Here is a 12,500-nt window from a genome sequence, read left to right as displayed (position 1 = left end):
ACGCCTTTATCCACAACACAACCTTCGTTTTCAATCGTTCTCGATGTCGTTTAGGGGTTTAATTTGCGGAGTTCGAGGTCATGTCGGACTTCGGTACTTTTCACCTTGGAAAGAATTTGTTTTGATAGAGGCAGAGAGTGTTTATTTCTTGCAATTAAAACAGGTTGAGCTCCATGTGGGTTCGAATGATCACGTGACAACCGGCGCCAACGGCACTTGTACAAAAATGAATAATTTGTGATAGCTTATCCGGTACAGACAGTGATAAGCAGCAGGTAGCACATATATAATATTATGCGTATCTAAAAGAATAAACTGAATTTTTAACCTCAAACACCTAACCCCTGACGTAGCGTGGTGCAACATTGGCAATTGCAAGTGTTTCCGGGATCCAGCGTCTGGAGTGAGGCAAAGGTGGCATAGGTACAGGACTCTTGGAGGAAATTGATTCACATTCCACTGTAACAAAATCCTCTCTGCCTCTGGCCATATATGTGTGTGTGTGTGTGTGTGTGTGTGTGTGTGTGTGTGTGTGTGTGTGTGTGTGTGTGTGTGTGTGTGTGTGTGTGTGTGTACATACACATACATAAATACATACACATATACAAACATATAAATGTATATACATACATATAAACACACATACACGTACATGTGTGTGTGTGTGTGTGTGTGAGAGAGAGAGTGTGTGTGTATGTGTGTGTGTGTGTGTGTGTGTGTGTGTGTGTGTGTGTGTGTGTGTGTGTGTGTGTGTGTGTGTGTGTGTGTGTGTGTGTGTGTGAGTGTGTGTGTATGCGCGCACGTATACAAGCACACAGACAGTATGTGCGTGTTTCCTCATGGCCCCGCAGTGCTCCTCCACACAGCATCTTACTTCCCGAGCGCAGCGTCCGCCTGCTTGATGTTGCACCCGAGCGCCCGCGTGATATCGAGCCATCGAGCGAGTGCATGGCATTGGACAACTAACTGTATCTTCATCTGGAACTTAGCATGAAGGTCAGTCTATAGTGCTTGGCTTTTTGCGCAAAACACATTTAATTAAAAAGTTAGAGATACTGCTACTACTACTATTAGAACTACTACCACTATAAATAATAATAATAATAGTAATAATATCAACAACAACAACAACAATAATAATAATGACTTATGATGATGATGATGATGATGATAACAATCATTGTAATAATGATAATAGTGATGATGGTAATAAAAATAATGATAATAATAATAATGCTAATAACAATCATTAATGATGATGGTAATGACACTAATAATATTGATAGTAACAATCATTGATGATGATGATGATAACAATTCATTGTAGTAATGTATAATATTGATGATGGTAATAATAAATATGGATAATAATAATAATGCTAATAACAATATTATGATGATGTTAAATGGACACTTAATAATATTGCTGTAACAATTCATTGATGATGTGATGATAAAAAAAAATTATGATAATGATAACTATTAAAATTATGATAATGATAACTATTAAAATTATGATAATGATAACTATTAAAATTATGATAATGATAACTATTAAAATTATGATAATGATAACTATTAAAATTATGATAATGATAACTATTAAAATTATGATAATGATAACTATTAAAATTATGATAATGATAACTATTAAAATTATGATAATGATAACTATTAAAATTATGATAATGATAACTATTAAAATTATGATAATGATAACTATTAAAATTATGATAATGATAACTATTAAAATTATGATAATGATAACTATTAAAATTATGATAATGATAACTATTAAAATTATGATAATGATAACTATTAAAATTATGATAATGATAACTATTAAAATTATGATAATGATAACTATTAAAATTATGATAATGATAACTATTAAAATTATGATAATGATAACTATTAAAATTATGATAATGATAACTATTAAAATTATGATAATGATAACTATTAAAATTATGATAATGATAACTATTAAAATTATGATAATGATAACTATTAAAATTATGATAATGATAACTATTAAAATTATGATAATGATAACTATTAAAATTATGATAATGATAACTATTAAAATTATGATAATGATAACTATTAAAATTATGATAATGATAACTATTAAAATTATGATAATGATAACTATTAAAATTATGATAATGATAACTATTAAAATTATGATAATGATAACTATTAAAATTATGATAATGATAACTATTAAAATTATGATAATGATAACTATTAAAATTATGATAATGATAACTATTAAAATTATGATAATGATAACTATTAAAATTATGATAATGATAACTATTAAAATTATGATAATGATAACTATTAAAATTATGATAATGATAACTATTAAAATTATGATAATGATAACTATTAAAATTATGATAATGATAACTATTAAAATTATGATAATGATAACTATTAAAATTATGATAATGATAACTATTAAAATTATGATAATGATAACTATTAAAATTATGATAATGATAACTATTAAAATTATGATAATGATAACTATTAAAATTATGATAATGATAACTATTAAAATTATGATAATGATAACTATTAAAATTATGATAATGATAACTATTAAAATTATGATAATGATAACTATTAAAATTATGATAATGATAACTATTAAAATTATGATAATGATAACTATTAAAATTATGATAATGATAACTATTAAAATTATGATAATGATAACTATTAAAATTATGATAATGATAACTATTAAAATTATGATAATGATAACTATTAAAATTATGATAATGATAACTATTAAAATTATGATAATGATAACTATTAAAATTATGATAATGATAACTATTAAAATTATGATAATGATAACTATTAAAATTATGATAATGATAACTATTAAAATTATGATAATGATAACTATTAAAATTATGATAATGATAACTATTAAAATTATGATAATGATAACTATTAAAATTATGATAATGATAACTATTAAAATTATGATAATGATAACTATTAAAATTATGATAATGATAACTATTAAAATTATGATAATGATAACTATTAAAATTATGATAATGATAACTATTAAAATTATGATAATGATAACTATTAAAATTATGATAATGATAACTATTAAAATTATGATAATGATAACTATTAAAATTATGATAATGATAACTATTAAAATTATGATAATGATAACTATTAAAATTATGATAATGATAACTATTAAAATTATGATAATGATAACTATTAAAATTATGATAATGATAACTATTAAAATTATGATAATGATAACTATTAAAATTATGATAATGATAACTATTAAAATTATGATAATGATAACTATTAAAATTATGATAATGATAACTATTAAAATTATGATAATGATAACTATTAAAATTATGATAATGATAACTATTAAAATTATGATAATGATAACTATTAAAATTATGATAATGATAACTATTAAAATTATGATAATGATAACTATTAAAATTATGATAATGATAACTATTAAAATTATGATAATGATAACTATTAAAATTATGATAATGATAACTATTAAAATTATGATAATGATAACTATTAAAATTATGATAATGATAACTATTAAAATTATGATAATGATAACTATTAAAATTATGATAATGATAACTATTAAAATTATGATAATGATAACTATTAAAATTATGATAATTATAATAAAACTTGTAATAATAATAATGATGATTATAATAACGATAACACTAATAACAATACTATTATAAACAACAGCGGCAATAACCATGACAAGCATATTAGTAATATCAAGATTAACAGTATCATAATAATGATCCTAAGAGTCATCATCATCATCAAGACCCCTAAGGATAATAATGTCATAGCTTGAAGTTACTCGCTCTCAAGCTAAGAACACAAACATCAGATGGAAGAACTTACTCAAGTCCCCGGAGCCGTATCACTACCTCCCGATTTCTATAGTGTTTCCAGATGCGTTCTCTACTGTATGTGTTGAAAGCGATGATCTCCTGGCTCGCTGGGGCAGATCCCGTAGTCCCTGCGTCCCTCCAGCTTACGCACGCAGACGGTGAGTTTCCTCCACGGGGTTCGCGTGCAACTCATCGGACGCCGGGACCTGAGGCAAAGGGCGTCAGTCGGAGTGGGAGAGGGAGAGCTCGGGCTGCGCTGGGACGCTCAGGTCAGGCAGGATCTTGGGGCGAATGGCATTTCGTTTGTACCGGGATGCTTAAGCAGAATCTTAGTGGCGTGGCAGATTGGTTAAGACCCGTAATTAAGTGAGGATGTGAGAACAGCTTGTTTAGGCCTCAAGTGAGCATGGCAGGTTGGTTTGTATTGGGATGTTTAATAAGGGCTTTTGGCAAGAATGGCAGATTGGTTTGTAGTGCGACTCTTTGTGGGAATGACAGGTTGGTTTGTTTAGGGAATCTTTACACGACTGGTAGATTGTTTTTAATGGGATGGTTTGGTTGAAATTTTAGTAAAGATGGTGGATTAGTTTGCATTAGAACTCTTAGTTTGGACACTTAATGAGAATGGCAGATTGGTTTGCACTCTTTGTGAGAATAGTATATCGACTTGTACTAGGACACCTTGTCCGCATGGTATTTGTATTGTTACACTCAGTTTACACTCTTGATGGACATAGGGACAGGAAGAAACAGACCACAGTAAAAATACAAAAAAAAAAAAAAAAAAAATACACATACATCAGACGGGGATTTGTACTCGGCTTCAGCGCACGAAAAGAAGTCCTTCGCTCAGACAGCTCGATCAAAAATACCTCCTGCGGGGAAAAAGCACCTGTATTAGCTGTGGCGAGTGTGGGTCTCGGATGATCGGTGGAAGTCACTGGCTAACACTACTCTATAAAGTACTTATTCGGTGGTTACATAAACCTTGCGCAAAGCTACACACACACGGAAACATATACGAACCAGTGCATGCGGAAATTCACAGATGTTTCGCAAAAGATGATTACATGGTCGATATATAAATTGCCATCAGTATCGTAATCACGCTATAATTATCTGACTGCATCTCTAATGCGCAGCGGAGACAAATAAAAATACATAAAATATAATTTTCGCTGATTCAGAGTTGTCGAAGCTAAAATAAATGCCGTACACACACGCGCGCGCGCATATAAAATACTTACATATATACATACACACACACACACATATATGTATATATATATACGCACACACACACACACACACACACACACACACATATATATATATGTATATATATATATATATAATGCACACATACATATCGTATATATATATATATATATATATATATATATATATATATATATATATGTACACACACACACACATACACATATCGTATATATATGTACACACACACACACACACACACACACACACACACACACACACATATATATATATATATATATATATATATATACACACATACATATATTTTCCTACATATTTTTATCTGTCTATTTATGTAGCTGTCTATCTACCTATCTGTCTATATATATTTATTTATATGTGTATGTGTGTGTTTACAAAAAACAGTCATACTGTTAACATATCTGCTAATTTTATCATTATTTTTGGCAGCCACTGCTGCTGCCAGATGCTGTTACGATCGCAAATGAAAATAACAAATTTTGACCATCAGCGGGGGAAAATGAATGGAAATTGAATAAATGTATTACACCACTTTAAGCGCCAAACGAACACACACACACACACACACACACACACACACACACACATATCAGTCAGAGGAAAGTGAGGGTTAACGCAAGTTATGGAAATCAAAGGGATTTTGATAAGATTAAGTAAATATGTTTGTGTACGTCTATGTATGCTGAAAATATTGTGCTACTGATTAAACAAACATACATGCATACACACACACGAAGTAACGTACACACAAAATTCTACACGAACGACCGTGCTCACAAACAAACGCAAAACTCTTACACCGGCGCACTAATATACAAACAAAGGCACGCGCATGTAGACACATACGCGCACGCACGCGCGCACCCTGTCTATCTGCCTGTCTCTCACCCTCACGCGAAAGAAAATCAGTCACCACGAAGACCCGAGTGTAAGCGACACAGCTTAAAGCAAATATCCATAAATCCTTTGTAAACCATAAATGGTTAACTCAATCGGGCCTCACTTGCCATGACCTACCGCGGGTTTTTTAACATAGCTACAGTTTGATATTTATAATTTACAGTAATGTTACTTGAATATACTGAAGATTGTTTCTGAATAGACTGCCATCCGTATCTTAAAAATAATATTTCTAAAAGAGAAATGGAAATAATGTTCTAATCTATACCAGATCATTTTGTTTCTTCATTTTGCTCTAAAAAAAATATTATAATAACAAATATTCTAATCAAATTGTATCCAGTAAAAGTGCAAAACGGGTGCCGGTCACTTGTTGGCGCCTAGATATGAGAGATAAAGCGCATCACATGACAGTGCCATTGTATTATTTTAAAATCTATATAAGAACGAGCGTATCTACCACGTGATGTCCTCAAACACTTCTAATCTAGGCTTGACAAACTAACCGCAATAACTTTGCCCATATACAGGGATCGATTAAAAAAGGTGCGCAGTCATGCAAGAAAGAGAGAATGTATTGTAAACACAAGAAACTTCTTCCTTACTCGAGAAAGTGTTTACTTGCGCTAAACTGGTTCCTTAACAGTAGACAAGGTTAAGTTTCCCTTTTGCAGCTTCCGTTGACCTGTTTCATTCTGCTTGATTACATTATGTTTGTATGAGGAATGCGTGCAGTAAACGCCATTTCATAAGTTTGTATTCACACCGAAGAGTCGAAAATGAAAACAAAAGTATGGGGAAAAGACAGAAAACAAAATATGATGATTGTCCACCCATCAGAGAAAGTCGCGAGCCAACCTAAGTCCACCCATCAGAGAAAGTCGCGAGCCAACCTAAGGTCTATGACAAAATGAGCCGAAACTCAGCTCAGCAGCAGACACCTTATTTCTCTTTCCAGTTACTGCATTACTTATACCCCCCTCCTCTACAACTGAACAAAGAAGAGCACCCGAAACAGGCACGGACATAAGAGGAGCAGATCGGCTAACCAAAGGGCGGGGATCCAAGGTCAAGGAAGGCGGGAAGTTTACGGTGTTCCATTCAATGACCCAACCGGAAATAATGGTAGGCTTGTTTCCCTCGCGGTTGTAGCGACACTGTAAACACGTTTATGGCCCATGGAGCGTACATTTGTGTTGGAATAACAGATCATAATCTATGGAATAACTTTCCCTTAAAGAAAGCCGGGTATAGATCTGCCATGGTCACATAAACCCATGCTACCTGAGTCAGGGCTTAGCGTCCTCTGATATTTGTGACCAAGGAGTCTTCTGCATTTAACTCCCTAATCCACATGTAACTTGCATAAGAAAGTGCCCAGTGAGTGCTGATGAGAACTGCTAACGGAACCATTTGCACAAATATGTCTATTGTCAGACTTCTTCCTTAATCTTTTTATGTGCATTAATCTGCCTGACTGATTGAGAGATGACATGCAAATCATAATTACCGATGGTGGATTTCCATGGCTACGAACAATTAAAGAATCTTGAGACACATTAGTTTCTTTTTTACCCTCACTTTGCTATATCAAATGCATTCTTCCAACAAAAGAAACTCTGAGTATTTAGATTTAAAGAATACTTCAACACGTGGCCCAACGGCTTGTAAAATAGCTTCCGTCTAAGCGTAGCCTCCCAATCGGTTTCTGATTCCTGTTAGTTCTGAGTCCACTGTACGGCCCGCTGCGTCGGGCCGTTGGGACAAAGCCGCCACCCGAAACGAGGGCGAAGTTCTATTACTGACTTCGCATTACTAACGACCGCTCACTAATCTGAAATGACCGCGAACCATCTTTGTCATTCCATACTCTCCGCGCCATTCCTTTCCCCTCCCACTTAAATTTTTCTTCCGGCAAGGATAATCGATTGTACACAGACGTGTATGTATGCGTGTGTATATATGTATGTGTGTGTGTATATATACATAAATATATATATATATATATATATATATATATATATATATATATGACACGTGTTCATGTTGACAAATGTAGAAAAAGTATAAATGAGAATGAATATATATATATATATATGTATACATATTTACGTACGTGTGTGTGTGTGTACGCGCACACACACACACACCCACACACACATATGTATATACTTACACACATACATACATATATATATACACACTCATTATAAATATATGCATATCCTCACATTCAAAAGCATATATGGGTATGACCACGAACAAAAATACATGTGTAAAGTCTACTCATACACTGTCATATTTTTCTAGCAGCACTTACAGTACCTGAACTATCACTAAAATATCTCTCAGTTAGCAAAGGCACCTTCGCAAATACTTCCACGTTTCAGACGAACTAACAGCTCCGATCCGCGTTTTGGGTATATGTAGAGAGGCATAGTGACGTCACAAGTAAAAAAGAGGATAGCCAATAGGGTGAGAGAGAGGGGTCCCAGCTGACCAATGGGGAAGGACGGCGGTGGAGGGAAATACAGCGGTGAGATCTCGGCTGCCGAAAGGGCGGCTTCATTCAGAGGGTAATAACATGGATGAAGGCTGCCTGGCTTCATATTTGTCTATGTATACACGGTACATACTAGCAGGCAAACACAGCGATATATATATATATATATACATATACATATATGTGTGTGTGTGTGTGTGTGTGTGTATGTGTGTGTGTGTGTGTTTGTGTGTGTGTGTATAAATATATGTATATATATGTAAATATATGATATATGTATATGTGTGTGTATATATATATATATATATATAGATAGATATATATATGTATATATAGACACATACACAGACCCACACACTATAAAATGCTGCTGGGTACCCCCTATGTAAGACTGGTGGATAGCATTGATATATTGGATGGCTTGACTCTTTATTGGTGAAAGACTGCAACATAAATAAATGAACACGCGGTACCGTACCTGGCGAACGGTGCGAGCGCGGTAACGGACCGGCCACCCCGAGGAGTCCGGCGCTGGATAAGTTCAACCTTAATTTTTCTCTTGGTGTCCTGCTAGCAGCGCTGATGTCGAATCCCAGACGCACCCGAGGGCTGATCTACTCGTTCTTGCGTGCGCTGGCCTCGATCCATCCACGTGGTTGCTCGTCCTTGTAGGCCTCTTCTTGGTCCTTGGTCCGTCCTCGACGTCCACACGTCCTCGAAGGTCTCGCCAAGGTCCTCGTCGACTTCAGATTCGCCCAGACTTCCTCGTATTCCTCGTCCAGGTCTAACAACCAAATCGAACGAGCTCGTCATTCCATAGCTTTCTCCATTTGCTCGAACGACCGAAGGGAAAAGGGAAAGTGAGGTCAGGTCGGGGCGAAGAGGAGTGTAGAAGTATATATGATTCCGCGATAAAGGTAAATGAAATCAATAAGACTTAAACGAACTGACAGAGAGAATTAAGTATATAGAATTTCGTGAAATAACTGCGAAATCACAAGGAGAGAGAGACAAAGGGAGAGTCAAGAAGCGAGAATTCGCAAATACACATTTATTTAAAGGAATTAATGAAATTCTCAAAGTTCAACGACCAAGTGTATGCAGGTCCAGAATTCTTATCACAATACTTGCTCATTTACGAACTTAACTCTGTTTAGCCAGGAGTTTTAATGTGATCATTCAGAGTTATCAGTGATTATAACTGTCGTCAACTAAGTATGTGGTGACCTGGTTTTCATGCAGTGTTGGAATTATCTTATTTGCGTCCTTGTGATAATCACTACCATTGTTGGCATTACTTCTACTGTTGTCCGTACGGTTAATAACACTAGCACGCGGGCAAGGGAAGCGCTGTTGGTTCATCATTATTATTCGAATGCGCCTTTTCGTGTTGCTTTTGACTCTGTGAATGTGTTTACGCGTTTATATGAGCTAATATATATATATATATATATATATATATATATATATATATATATATATATATATATATAACGCACACGCACAAGCAAACACACGTGTATGTGTGTGTGTGCGTATGCTCGCGCGTGTGTATTGTACACACAGACATATAATACATATATATATATATGTATGTATATACACATAATATATATATATATATATATATATGTATATACATGCAAATATATATTTCTGTGTATGTATATTTACATATACATATACATGCACACGTATACACACACGCACTCACACACTCACACACACACATCTATGTACATACATACATATATGTGTATACACCATATTCATTTATATATACATACATATATATATATATATATATATATATGCATATATATGTATTCATGTAATTATGTATATGTATATATGCATGTGCAATAAACATACATACATGCACTCACGCACACACATACACACACACACACCTATGTGTGTATATATATGTATGTTTGTATGTATATGTATATATATAATTAGATGTACAAACATATACTCACACACACACACACGCACACGCACACGCACACGCACACGCACACGCACACGCACACGCACACGCACACGCACACGCACACGCACACGCACACGCACACGCACACGCACACGCACACGCACACACACACACACACACACACACACACACACACACACACACACACACACACACACACACACACATCGTTATTCATCACAAAAAAAACAAAACAAAAAACTAACAAGCAATTTTCGTTTCTGTGAATCACATGCTAACCAAACTGTCGGGCGTAAACTGCTCGATCCTCCTTTCCCTCGCCCTTCGTCAACAAAAATCGACTTACAATGGGACTTTTGTTTAAACATAGGAGGCTTAGCAAGGATTCGATGGAAGCAGACAACAGCAAAACTACAAGGTCAGGGTGTCTCAAAAACAATACACTTAACGGATGTCCTCGAAGCCTTGAGTGTGTTACAGAGGATTAGTTGTGGATAAGCATTCGTTTGCTTATTTGTGCCATTTATTTATGGTTTAGAAAAAGCTTATAGATGGAAATATTTACATAAAGTATATATATATATATATATATATATATATATATATATATATATATATATATATATATATATATATATAATTTCAGCAAATTTCACCGCAGTATTTTTTGCTTCATATTACCCGTTCAGTCTCAGGATGGAAAACCTGGCAACTCACCCTAGACTGGAGTACTATGATTTGCCAAATCTTTTTTGGAAGAGATAATAAAATGTGTGGGGGAAACCACATAATGTTGTGTATGGGTTTATACAATTCTAAATATATGTAGCATGATATTAAGTGTCAGGTGATTGTAATTAATGGAGAAAGTGAATCGAAATAGGTCTACTCGAGAGTCTAGTGAGTTGCCAGTTTCTCTTTACCTGGAGACTGGTCGTACTAAAGAGTGATTACGCTTTGTGAATTTATGAATGAAACTACAAGCCTGGGAGTTATAGTACCGATGAGTAGGAGGACTTCACGTCAAGAAATTTCGTATTTTCGCGAGTCATAAGTTAAGAACAAATATTTAATTGATTACGCACAAATCAAGAAATATAATGAACAGTAATGGGATATAAAGAGAAGGTACGTTGCAGCATTTGTGAGCACACTGATATACCCCAACTACATAAAGACCAAAATCTCATCTGAAACATGTATTAATGTTGTACAATCCCTATCTCTCATCATAAATTGCCACTTATCAAACGTATGGGGTTCAACCAAATGTAAATATGGTCACAAAACACCACATATAAACAAACTAAAATGTAAATATTACACAATATACTCATCAATAAATTCTTTTGCTAACTCTTTACATGACAAAATATCATATACGGAAACTGGTAAAACAAGTGAAAATCCAAAATTGAAAGGGCGACTACTAATAAATCATCAGTGAAACCAGACACTGAAATATAAAGCCGAACACTACCTTGTTTACCTATGATGTAATTATTTCATCAAATTCATCTACGCATGTACTTGATAATGTTTATGTGTATCCTACGTCGCTATACTATACAACTATTTTCAATGTTTAATGAATAGACATTGTAACGGCTGGGATAGTGTTTTGACTTTGAATCTGCAGTATTTATACTACAATTGGTATTAGAGTTAGGGAAGTAAAATGCTCAACCCTAGTTAAGTGATATAAAAACAGGTAGTTGAATTTACTATTACTAATTTAAGCATAAAAGTTTTGTTTACAGAGAGAAATAACGTACGTTGTATTGTTACTTTGTGATATTAATTCCATATGAAACAACTGAAGGTTCCGCAAATTGTAAGGTACAGCTTTACGTATTATATGTACCAAGAACGGTTTACCCATCTGGTGCTGTATAAGTTATCATCTCTCAGTTTCCTGACATTCTACGAAAATCCGCGG

The 12,500-nt window shown here is 33.7% G+C and overlaps 1 long non-coding RNA gene across 2 annotated transcripts; it reads right to left on the bottom strand.

Annotated features, from left to right (window-relative positions):
• Window positions 1-3,967: 3,967 nt before the first annotated feature.
• Window positions 3,968-9,468, bottom strand: LOC125046938. Of its 2 annotated transcripts, none has more exons than XR_007116690.1 (3): window positions 9,083-9,468; window positions 4,737-4,813; window positions 3,968-4,144 (listed from the first exon to the last, which is right to left on the bottom strand). It is a non-coding gene; the product is annotated as an uncharacterized LOC125046938 (long non-coding RNA). The 2 variants fall into 2 exon arrangements; XR_007116689.1 differs by lacking the exon at window positions 9,083-9,468 and adding an exon at window positions 8,427-8,488.
• Between the last annotated feature and the right edge of the window lie 3,032 nt (window positions 9,469-12,500).

This window comes from Penaeus chinensis, chromosome 39 (assembly GCF_019202785.1).
Source record: "Penaeus chinensis breed Huanghai No. 1 chromosome 39, ASM1920278v2, whole genome shotgun sequence".
Lineage (NCBI taxonomy): Eukaryota > Metazoa > Arthropoda > Malacostraca > Decapoda > Penaeidae > Penaeus > Penaeus chinensis.
The sequence above is the reverse complement of the archived record's forward strand: the minus strand, read 5'-3'. Positions and strand labels throughout refer to the sequence as shown.